Raw genomic sequence first — 13081 nt, 5'->3', positions numbered from 1 at the left:
TCCCCTGTCGGAACGTGTCATTAATGGCAGCTTGAAGTAGATCTGCGGCGATGACAAAGAGAAGGGGGGACAAGGGGTCTCCTTGTCGGACACCACTTTTGCAAACAAACTGTCTGCCTGGGACACCATTAAGAAGTACCGAGGATTTCCAAGTGGAGAATATATTTTCGATCCAAGACAGCCATTTGTCGTTGAATCCCATATGTTTCATAATTTGAAGCATAGCACCATGTTGTATTGTATCAAAGGCTTTAGCGAAATCAAGCTTGAGAAGAACGATTTTTTTCTTGGAGGTTTCACGCTGGTGGATATACTCAAAGGCCCAAGTGAGACAGTCTTGTATAGTTCTTCGCTTAATGAAACCATATTGATTGCGGTGAACTATTTTTAGAATGATCTTTTGTAGACGGTTGGCAAGAAGCTTAGTTATCACTTTGAGACAGCAATTTAAAAGAGTGATAGGCCGAAAGTCATTTACTCTTTCAGGTGAAGAAACCTTAGGTATGAGAGTGATGAAGCCTTCATTGATGCTTTCCAAATTTAGAGTCCCTTCATGGAACTGATCACACAACCTATAGAAGTATTCCTTAATGATGTGCCAGCAAGATTTAATGAAATGTCCCGTGAAGCCGTCCGGTCCAGGCGCTCTATCAGCTGGCATTTCTTTTATGACATCGTCAATTTCTTGCCTTGAAAAAGGTGCTGTGAGTTGATCCAAATCTTCTCTTCTTTTGATGATATTGGGAAGATCAAATTTCATTTGTTAATTACCAGAGGTCCCAAGTCTTTCTTTGTATGTGTGATAGATTAGGGCCTCCTTTCCTGCATGGTCTTCCACAGTTGTACCATTATCAAGCTGAAGGGAGGCGATTGCATTTCTTCTATATCTCTCGGATGCAAGTGCTTTAAGGAATTTTGGGTCTTCATCCCCAAATTTAACCCAACGGATAGTACATCGCTTTTTCCAATATTGTTTCTGGTAGTTTAATAACCGAAGGATGTGCTTCTTCAGGATTTTCCTAAAATTGCTTTCTGGTATAGTTAATGATCTTTTGTTTTCTCGAGCATCAAGATCTGCTAAGGTGGAATTAGAATTCTGTATGGCAAGGTATGCTATGACTTACTCTGGTATCCGAATACTTACGACTTTGCCAGGGGCTTGGCCCTGAGCAGCCACTTGTCTTCGCCTTCGGCGGAGGTGGTAGAGCAGTCCGAAGGAGAGTCCTTCCTTTCTTGGACCCTTCGGCCTCCCCGGTTGGGGCGGCCTTCCTTTTCTTGTCTCCCCCGGCTGGAGGGGGAGCATCTTCATCTTCCTCCTCGCTTTCATGGGAGGAGTGCGTCGCGGAGTTATCGGACGATGAGTCCGATACCACCTGGCGCTGGGAACTCTTTCGGGTTCCCTTGACCTTCTTCTTGGTCTTCTCCGGCACCTTATAAGGAGCCGGAGTCAGCATCTCCGTCAGGAGAGTGTCCGCGGTGTCTTCGGGCAGGGGGGCTGGACAGGTAATCTGCTCCGATGCCTCCACCCAGTCCTATCAAGGGCATGGGAGCTCAGACCCCGCACATGGTTAAGCTATGGGAAATAAATATCCTACCAGATGTACAGAAATTACCGGATTCGCAGGGCGCTTCGCGCTTAGCCCGCGGTCCTCGGTAAGAGAAGGAGGGACCTCGGCGCCCTTGAACAGCACCCTCCAGACGTCCTTATGCGTCGTGTCGAAGAGCTCATGTAGAGTCTGGTGCTGGGCCGGGTCGAACTCCCATAAGTTGAAATCCCGTTGTTGACATGGGAGGATCCGGCGGAAGAGTATGACCTGAACTATGTTGACAAGCTTAAGTTTCTTGATTATCATGTTCCGGATACACTTCTGGAGTCCGTCCAACTCCACCGATGAACCCCAGGACAGGCCCTTCTCCTTCTAGGAAGTGAGCCGCATGGGGATTCCGGATCGAAAGTCAGGGGCCGCCACCCAGATGGTGTAGCGCGGCTCGGTGATGTAGAACCACCCCGATTGCCACCCCTTTACAGTCCCCACAAAGGAGCCCTCGAGCCATATAACGTTGGGCATTTTGCCCAGCATGGCTCCGCCGCATTCCGCTTGTTGGCCGCCCACCACCTTTGGCTTGATATTGAAGGTCTCTAGCCACAGGACAAAGTGGGGCCGGATGCGGAGGAAGGCCTCGCACACGATGATGAACGCCGAGATGTTGAGGATGAAGTTCGGGGCCAGATCATGAAAGTCCAGCCATAATAGAACATGAGGCCGCAGACAAATGGATGGAGGGGAAACCCCAGTCTGCGGACGATGTGGGGGAGGAAGACCACCCTTTCGTGAGGTTCTGGGGTAGGGGTGACCTACCCCGCGGCTGGCTGTGGGTGCGCGATGTCCGCGGCTAAGTATCCGGCTCCACGTAACTTTTTGATGTGCCCCTCCGTGACGGAGGAGGCCATCCACTTGCCTCCTGCTCCAGACATGTTTTGGAGAGAGTTGAGGAGGAGGATGCGGACTTGGGCGCTGTAGCTCGAGTGCACGAGAATGGATGAGCAAGGCAGAAGAAGGCATGGGTAGAAAAAGGTGATATCTATCCCTTTATAAAGGACGGACTAAACTATGCGCCCCAACTAGCCTGGTAAAACTCGCTTATCCCCCAAGCGTCGTAACTGATGGCGCGGTTGGGTTACCCACGTCTATATTGATGAGAATCCCATAATAAGGGGAACACGATCTCTGCTTTGACAAGACGTGTCAAGAAACCGCCTCGTGTTATGTGCGGGGCTGGTTAAAGAAAAACGGTTCGAATAATTACCGGGCCGTGGCATGATATCATGCTGCCAAAACGTGTCAGAAGATTAGATTTGTGGAAATATTATTCTCTCTATGGTGGTATGTGGAACTTATTTTGCAGGGTCGGACACTATCCTTGTATTCAAACACTTCTGTGGTGTATTCGGAGGAGGAACCCGCCTTGCAATGCCGAAGACAACACTGCGCCCCGGCCTCATCGTCATTGAAGCCTGGTTCAGGGGCTACTGAGGGAGTCCTGGATTAGGGGGTCTCCGGACAGCCGGACTATATCCCTTGGCTGGACTTTTGGACTATAAAGATACAAGATTGAATACTTCATCTCGTGTCCGGATGCGACTCTACTTGGCGTGGAAGGCAAGCTAGGCAATACGGATATGTATATCTCCTCCTTTGTAACCGACCTTGTGTAACCCTAGCCCCCTCTGGTGTCTATATAAACCGGAGGATTTTAGTCCGTAGGACAACATACAATCATACCATAGGCTAGCTTCTAGGGTTTAGCCTCTCCGATCTCGTGGTAGATCAACTCTTGTAATACTCATATTATCAAGTATAATCAAGCAGGACGTAGGGTTTTACCTCCATCAATAGGGCCCGATCCTGGGTAAAACATCGTGTCCCCTGCCTCCTGTTACCATCCACCATAGATGCACAGTTCGGGACCCCCTACCCGAGATCCGCCGGTTTTGACACCAAGTGCTAGGGTTACACAAGGTCGGTTACAAAGGAGGAGATATACATATCCGTATTGCCTAGCTTGCCTTCCATGCCAAGTAGAGTCCCATCTGGACACGGGACGAAGTCTTTAATCTCATATCTTCATACTCCAATAGTCCGGCCAAAGGATATAGTCCGGCTGTCCGGAGACCCCCTAATCCAGGACTCCCTCACAACCCTTTTCCATTATCATTCGTTCAACATTTCTGTAATCTTGCCATTGTCAGTTATGTTAATCAATTTTCTTTCCCCAGGGCCATCTGACTGCTTCCTGCTGACGTAATACACAAAATCGTCTTCCTTTAACCCTTGCTTCAACATGAATGTAGTCTTCAACCAATCAAAAGTGAGGTCCACTTCACTAACTTGCACAACACTTGGAGAAAAGCCTTGGACATGAACGATAGGGATAAGCACCCACTGAGTATCCGGAGCCATCTGCAACACACAAATCGCGTTTAGTACCTAACCTACCCCTTGAGCATAACTAGTAGGAAAAAGAAACTAGGTTTGCACAAAACTAAAAAAACTAGGGTTTGCACAAAACTATAGTATCTGCATCAACATTAGCAATGACATCTTCATCAACGTGAACATTTGCATGTTCATCAACATGATCAACGGCCTCATCTCCAAACATGATCATCAAATAGCTTAACTAACCCCCTAACCCTAACCCTATCTAAACCCTAACCCTAACACTTAAGCTAGCTTTCCACAACAAAGAGTCACACATATTACTTAGGTCTAGTTTGCCCCATAAATGCAAGGGGGTTGCAAAAATTAAGCTAGCTTGCCCCCTAACACTTAAGCTAGCTTGCCCCATAAATACAAGGGGGTTGCAAAACTTGTTGATTCCAACAAAAGTAGATGATTTGAAGCAACCAAATGAAGAAGGGATGGGGGAGGTACCTTGGGTGATGTAAATGGCCACTATCCAAGGGGCAAATCTCAAGAAATGAAGAGGGATCTAGTGGGTGCTTGGGTTGGGGAGAAGAGGGGGAGAGAGTGAGGGTTAGGAGAGGAAGAAGATGAGTGGAGTGGGTGGGTGGTGAGTGGACTGAACCAAATCTTATCCTCCAGGACCCTACCGCCAGGGGCCATGGCGGTAGGAAATCACAACCTACCGCCATAGGGCGCGGCGGTAAGGTGGGAGCACATGCTAGCTTCCTGTCCCTACTGCCAGGGCCATTGCACATTCTGTTATAGAAGGTTTTCCCCCCTACCGCCATGGTCCATGGCGGTAGGGTCCAGCAGCCTACTGCCAGCGGTTGTGGCGGTAGGGTTTGATCCTACCGCCAGGCATTTTGGTTTATTCGTTACAGAAGGTTTTCCCCCTACCGCCATGGTCCCTGGCGGTAGGGTCCAGCAGCCTACCGCTAGCGGTTGTGGCGGTAGGGTTTGATCCTACCGCCAGGCCGTTTGTTTTCTTCGTTACAGAAGGTTTGCCCCCCTACTGCCACTAACTCTGGCGGTAGGGTCCAGCAGCCTACCGCCAGGGCCTGTGGCGGTAGGGTTAAAAACTCTGAAAACAGAGCACTTTGTTCTGTTCTATCCCTCTTCCCTTCCCAGCACAACAGTTTTTTCAATAAGAAACATGACAAATCACAGAATATGATGACAAACTGAATTCATTCACAACACCTTGCAAACATTTTCACACCAAATTCAATACAAATGGCAAATTCATTCACTACAAGTTCACGACACATGGCTTCTTGCCTTAGTACTACATAGTTCATGATAAATTTGGCATGGCTTCATCCGATTACATGACGAGTCCACCGAAGCGATGGCTTTACTGAGTCATACGGGGCCATTTCCCCTTCTTGTCAAGTGCCTCATCCTCCTCTTGTGCCTTGCGAGCTTTTGCAAGCTTTCTTGCCCTCTCCTCCTCCCGAGCAAGCTTCGCTTGGCGTGCCCTCTCCTCCTCACCTTGCTTCCGCTCCATCCTCTCTTTCCGACGACGCTCTTCCTCCAAGCCTCTTTGAAACCTTTCTTCGAACAGCCGCTGGCGTCTAAGACAATCTTCTAATTGGTCCTTTTGGATATCTTTTGGCACTTCATGATCTATCCAGCTGAAGTACTTGCATAGAGGAGGCGGTGACTGCATATAAAACGGATGTTAGTGTTGACACACATTTTAGAGTAACATGTTACTTCTCTAGCATACCGGTGGAAGGTCATAGGCGTTAGTTGGAAGTGCACGATCGTAAGCATAATTGGGGCAAACAAAATATCTCCTTCCTTCAGTCCATGACTTCTTTCGGTCGGTGGACTCCTTCACCTTGCAAACATCTCCACACCAACATGGCGGAATCATCACATCTTTCTCCTTCACCTTGTCCAAAGATGCATCCTTCCACTTGTGTGGCATGTCTTCTTGGTGAGCACACGGTGGCCTCATCATGGAACCGGATGAAGCCATGCCTACAACAAATAAAGATGTTAAGTCAAAATATGAACACATTGACATGTAAAGAGGGAAATATATCAACACATGCATGAACATATTAAAAGTAGTACCATTCACATTATTTCAACCATCCGAATTGAGCAACACGTCGATAGGCCTTCCCCTATCAACCCGACGTGTCCTAGATCCACCGGATCCACGGCCACGGCCCCCTCCAAGGCTAGTCCTTCCTCCACGGCCACAGCCACCTCCAAGGCTAGTCCTTCCTCCACGACCACGGCCCCTCCAAGGCTAGCCCTCCGTCCACGTGTTTGAGTATTGCCCGTGTTGGTTCTTGGTTTCTTGCATGTCCTAACGTTGTGTCCTGTGTCGTTGCATTCTCCACAATTATTGTTCTCCGGTGGCTCCATGAAATGAGCACTACCAAATTGCTTCATTCCGGTGTATCCAGCTAGATCATCCATGTCACTCCGGAATCTCTTCTTTCTTCTTCCCCTCATAGGCACCATGAGTGCCGGATCTGGCACAATGTCTGGCCCAACATACTCAGGCCACTATGAGGCATCAAGGAAAGGATTGAACCGAGGCGCTCATGTCAACCTTGTTCGTTCCAATGTGAACTCGTGCAACCGCACCGTTGTGCCATCGGATACACGCCCGTTTCTTGCCCGTGTTGCGGTCATCAAATGCGAGCAAGGCCAATGATACTTGTGTGGCCTCTCACAATGGCACCAACGGTTTTTGAGGTGCACCTCATAAGCAACTCCACCATAAGAGCTACTGAGGGAGTCCTGGATTAGGGGGTCTCCGGACAGCCAGATTATATCCTTTGGCCGGACTGTTGGACTATGAAGATACAAGATTGAAGACTTCGTCCCGTGTTCGGATGCGACTTTCCTTGCCGTGGAAGGCAAGCTTGGCAATACGAACATGTAGATCTCCTTCCTTGTAACCGACTTTGTGTAACCCTAGCCCCCTCCGGTGTCTATATAAACCGAAGAGGGTTCAGTCCGTAGGACAACAGACAATCATACCATAGGCTAGCTTCTAGGGTTTAGCCTCTTCGATCTCGTGGTAGATTAACTCTTGTAATACTCATATCATCAAGATCAATCAAGCAGGGCATAGGGTATTACCTCCATCGAGAGGGCCCAAACCTGGGTAAACAATGTGTCCCCTGCCTCCTGTTACCATCCGCCTTAGACGCACAGTTCGGGAGCCCCTACCTGAGATCCGCCGGTTTTGACACCGACATTGGTGCTTTCATAGAGAGTTCCACTTTGCCGTCACCGTAAGGTTTGATGGCTATTTCGATCATCGGTAACGATGCGGTCCAGGGTGAGGTTTTCCTCCCCGGACAGATATTCATATTCGGCGGCTTCGCACTGCGGGCCAACTTGCTTGGCCATCTGGAGCAGATCGAGAGATACACCCCTGGCCATCAGTTCAGGTTCGGAAACTTAAACTACACTGCCGACATCCACGGAGACTTGATGAGGGAGTCCAGGATTAGGGGGTCTCCGGACAGCCGGACTATATCCTTTGGCCGGACTGTTGGACTATGAAGATACGAGATTGAAGACTTCGTACCGTGTCCGGATGGGACTCTACTTGGCGTGGACGGCAAGCCAGGCAATACGGATATGTATATCTCCTTCTTTGTAACCAACCTTGTGTAACCCTAGCCCCCTCCGGTGAATATATAAACTGGAGGGTTTTAGTCCGTAAGACAACATACAATCATACCATAGGCTAGCTTCTAGGGTTTGGCCTCTCCGATCTCGTGGTAGATCAACTCTTGTACTGCTCATATTATCAAGAATAATCAAGCAGGACGTAGGGCTTTACCTCCATCAAGAGGGCCCGAACCTAGGTAAAACATCGTGTCCCCTGCCTCCTGTTGCCATCCGCCTTAGACGCACAGTTCGGGACCCCCTACCCGAAATCTGCCGGTTTTGACACCGACATTGGTGCTTTCATTGGGAGTTCCTCTCTGTCGTCACTGTTAGGCTTGATGGCTCCTTCAGTCATCGATAGCGATGTAGTCCAGGGTGAGACTTTTCTTCCTGGACAGATCTTTGTATTCGGCGGCTTCGCACTACGGGCCAACTCGCTTGGCCATCTGGAGCAGATCGAGAGTTACGCCCCTGGCCGCCCGGTCAGGTTTGGAAGCTTAAACTACACGTCCGACATCCGTGGAGACTTGATCTTCGACGGATTCGAGCCCCTGCCGAGTGTGCCGCACGGTCACGATGAGCATGATTTAGCTCTACCATCGGATAGTGTTCAGGAGACCACACCGGCAATAGCTCCGACCCTCAATTCGGAGCCAATTGCGCCATCCATGGACAGGTGGATAGAGCCCACCAAGGAGGCCGTATTCTCAGCGGCGATCGAGCCGAGGATTGACCTTACCCTTCACGGGAGCCGTGACGCCAAACTACCGGATTCCTCCTCGGCCACGTACTCTGAACCGCCTGCGCCCGTGCCTATCGAATCCAACTGGGCGCCAATCATGGAGTTCACCTCCGCGGATGTCTTTCAGCACTCGCCCTTCAGCGACATACTGAACTCATTAAGGTATCTCTCCCTATCAGGAGAGTCCTGGCCGAACTATGTTCGGCAGGATTGGGATGCGGATGACAAAGAAATTCACCGCCCACCCACCACCCACTTAGTAGCCACTGTCGACAATTTGACCGACATGATCGACTTCGACTCCGAAGACATCGACGGTATGGACAACGATGCGGGAGACGAAGAGGAACCACTGCCCATAGGGCACTGGACAGCCACCTCATCATATGATATATACATGGTGGACACACCCAAAGAAGGCAATGGCGACGAGACAGCGGAGGATGACCCCTCCATGAAGCAACCCAAGCGCCGACCTCAGCAGCGCCGCTCTAAGTCTTGCCAAAGCAAAAGCGGTGACACCGGCATAGGAGATAATAGCACTCCGGACAGTGCCGAAGACGACAACAATCCCCTCCAGCAAGATTTAGAGCAGGAGGATGGAGAAGCCAGCCCTCCCGAGAGAGCGGCAGATGGAGAGGCGGAGGATGATAATTACATGCCTCGCTCCGAAGACGAGGCAAGCCTTGATGATGACGAATTCGTCGTGCCTGAGGATCCCGTCGAACAAGAGCACTTCAAGCGCCGGCTTATAGCCATGGAAAATAGCCTTAAGAAAAAGCAGCAGCAGCTTCAAGCTGATCAAGATTTGCTAGCTGACAGATGGACTAAAGTCCTTGCGGCCGAGGAATATAAACTGGAATGCCCCTCCAAGAGTTACCCAAAGCGCAGGTTGCTACCCCGACTGGAGGAGGAATCATTAAAACCTACATCTCCAGCATATGACACGGCTGATCGGCCACCTCGTGGCCGCGGCAGAGAGGCATTTCAGCCAAAAGCTCAGCCCGCACCCCGACGCCACTCAAATAAAAATGTCAAGGCACGGGGAAACATGCTAGACCTGCGAGACGTATTGGAGGACAAAGCAAAACACGCAAGATCGATCTACGGATCACGAGGGCGTGCCACCACACGGGACGATAACCGTCACGCCGGATACAGTAAAAGTAAATCCGGCTGGGCCGAACACAGCGGACAAGACTCATTTGAGCTGCGTCGCGACATAGCCCAGTACAGAGGCACCGCACACCCCCTATGCTTCACAGATGAAGTAATGGATCACCAAATCCCAGAGGGTTTCAAACCCGTAAATATAGAATCATACGATGGCACAACAGATCCTGCGGTATGGATCGACGACTTCCTCCTGCACATCCACATGGCCCGCGGTGATGATCTACACGCCATCAAATACCTCCCACTTAAACTCAAAGGACCAGCTCGGCATTGGCTCAACAGCCTGCCAGTAGAACCCATTGGCTGTTGGGAAGATCTAGAAGCCACATTCCTTGACAACTTCCAGGGCACTTATGTGCGACTACCAGATGCCGATGACTTGAGCCACATAATTCAGCAACCAGAGTAATCGGCCAGGCAATTCTGGACACTGTTCCTGAAAAAGAAAAATCAAATCGTCGACTGTCCGGATGCGGAGGCCCTAGCAGCTTTTAAGCACAACATCCGCGACGAGTGGCTTGCCCGGCACCTTGGCCAGGAAAAGACGAAATCTATGGCAGCCCTCGCGACACTCATGACCCGCTTTTGCGCGGGAGAAGACAGCTAGCTAGCTCGCAGCAATAACATATCAAAGAACCATGGTACTTCAGATACCAAGGATAGCAATGGTAGGTGACGTCGCAACAAACATAAGCGCCGAGTCAATAGCGACAATACTGAAGATACATCAGTCAATGCCGGATTCAGAGGCTCTAAACCCGGTCAGCGGAAAAAGCCATTCAAAAGAAGCACTCCGGACCCGTCCAGTTTGGACCGTATACCTGATCGCTCGTGCCAAATACGTGGCACCCCCGACAAGCCAGCCTACCACACCAACAGGGAATGTTGGGTGTTGAAGCAGGCCGGCAAGTTAAATGCCGAAAACAAAGATAAGGGGTCACATAGCGATGACGAGGAGGAGCCCCGACAGCCGAACACCGGAGGATAGAAAAGGTTCCCCCCACAAGTGCGGACGATGAACATGATATACACAACCCACATCCCCAAGAGGGAGCGGAAGCGTGCATTACGGGACGTATATGCTTTGGAGCCAGTCGCCCCAAAGTTCAACCCATGGTCCTCCTGTCCGATCACCTTCGACCGCAGGGACCACCCCACTAGTATCCGTCATGGCGGATTCGCCGCACTGGTCCTAGACCCAATCATCGATGGATTTCACCTCACTCGAGTCCTTATGGACGGTGGCAGTAGCCTGAACCTGCTTTATCAGGACACAATGCGCAAAATGTGTATAGACCCCTCAAGGATCAAACCCACAAAAACGACCTTGAAAGGCGTCATACCAGGTGTAGAGGCCCATTGCACAGGCTCAGTCACACTGGAAGTGGTCTTCGGATCCCCGGATAACTTCTGAAGCGAGGAGTTAATCTTCACTATAGTCCCGTTCCGCAGTGGCTATCATGCACTGCTCGGGCGAACCGCATTTACGAGATTCAATGCGGTACCTCATTATGCATACCTCAAGCTCAAGATGCCAGGACCCCGGGGGGTCATCACAGTCAATGGAAACACATAGCACTCTCTCCGCAGGGAGGAGCACACTGCGGCGCTCTGCTACCTCTTGAGCTTGCGTCGATTTTCCTCGAAGAGGTAGGGATGATGCAGCAAAGTAGCGTAAGTATTTCCCTCAGTTTTTTAGAACCAAGGTATCAATCCAGTAGGAGGCCACGCTCAAGTCCCTCGTACCTGCACAAAACGATAGCTACTCGCAACCAACGCGATTAGGGGTTGTCAATCCCTTCACGGTCACTTACGAGAGTGAGATCTGATAGATATAATATTTTTTGGTATTTTTGGTATAAAGATGCAAAGTAAAAAGTAAAGCAAAGTAAAAAGCAAAACAAGATTAAAGTGATGGAGATTGATATGATGAGAATAGACCCGGGGGCCATAGGTTTCACTAGTGGCTTCTCTCAAGAGCATAAGTATTCTATGGTGGGTGAACAAATTACTGTTGAGCAATTGACAGAATTGAGCATAGTTATGAGAATATCTAGGCATGATCATGTATATAGGCATCACGTCTGTGACAAGTAGACCGAAACAATTCTGCATCTACTACTATTACTCCACTCATCGACCGCTATCCAGCATGCTCAAAAGATATAAGTGAAGCACATAGAGCAAAACTACTTAGCTCAAAAAGATATAAGTGAAGCACATAGAGCAAAACTACTTAGCTCAAAAAGATATAAGTGAACCACATAGAGTATTCTATCAAATTCTAATTCATGTATGGCTCTCTCAAAAGGTGTGTACTGCAAGGATGATTGTGGCATACTAAAACACAAAGACACAAATAATACAAGATGCTCCAAGAAAAACACATATCATGTTGTTGAATAAAAATATAGCTCCAAGTAAATTGCCGATGGAAGTGCACGAAAGAGGGGATGCCTTCCGGGGCATCCCAAAGCTTTGACTTTTTGGTGTCCTCGGATTATCTTGGTGGTGCCATGGGCATCCCCAAGCTTAGGCTCTTGCCACTCCTTGTTCCATAATCCATCAAAAGAATTCACCCAAAACATGAAAACTTCACAACACAAAACTTAAAGTAGAAAACTCGTGAGCTCCGTTAGCGAAAGAAAACAAAAGACCACTTCAAGGTACTGTAATGAACTAATTCTTTATTTATATTGGTGTTAAACCTACTGTATTCCAACTTCTCTATGGATTATAAACTGTTTTACTAACCATAGATTCATCAAAATAAGCAAACAACACACGAAAAACAGAATCTGTCAAAAACAGAACAGTCTGTAGTAATCTGTAGCTAGCGCAAGATCTCGAACCCCAAAAATTCTAAAATAAATTTATGGACGTGAGGAATTTATCTATTAATCATATTCAAAAATAATTAACTAAATAGCACTCTTTAAATAAAAATGACAGAAGTTCTCGTGAGCGCTAAAGTTTCTGTTTTTTTACAGCAAGTTCAACAAGACTTTCCCCAAGTCTTCCCAACGGTTCTACTTGGCACAAACACTAATTAAACACAAAAAACACAACCAAAACAGAGGCTAAATAATTTATTTATTACTAAACAGGAGCAAAAATCAAGGAATAAAAATAAAATTGGGTTGCCTCCCAACAAGCGCTATCGTTTAACGCCCCTAGCTAGGCATAAAAACGAGTATAGATCTAGGTTGTGCCGTCTTTGGTAGGCAATCCATAAGTGGCTCTCATGATAGTTTCATATGGTAATTTTATTTTCTTTCTTGGAAAGTGTTCCATTCCCTTTTTTAATGGAAATTTAAATCTAATATTCCCTTCCTTCATATCAATAATCGCACCAACCGTTCTAAGGAAAGGTCTACCAAGAATAATAGGGCAAGAAGGATTGCAATCTATATCAAGAACAATGAAATCTACGGGCACATAATTTCTATTTGCAACAATAAGAACATCATTAATCCTTCCCATAGGTTTCTTAATAGTAGAACCCGCGAGATGTAAGTTTAGAGAGCAATCATCAAAATTGCGGAAA

The sequence above is a fragment of the Triticum urartu genome, chromosome 3A (genome assembly GCF_056163025.1).
Source record: "Triticum urartu cultivar PI428250 chromosome 3A, HENAU_Tu73, whole genome shotgun sequence".
In the NCBI taxonomy this organism is placed as follows: Eukaryota; Viridiplantae; Streptophyta; class Magnoliopsida; order Poales; family Poaceae; genus Triticum; species Triticum urartu.
The sequence above is the reverse complement of the archived record's forward strand: the minus strand, read 5'-3'. Positions refer to the sequence as shown.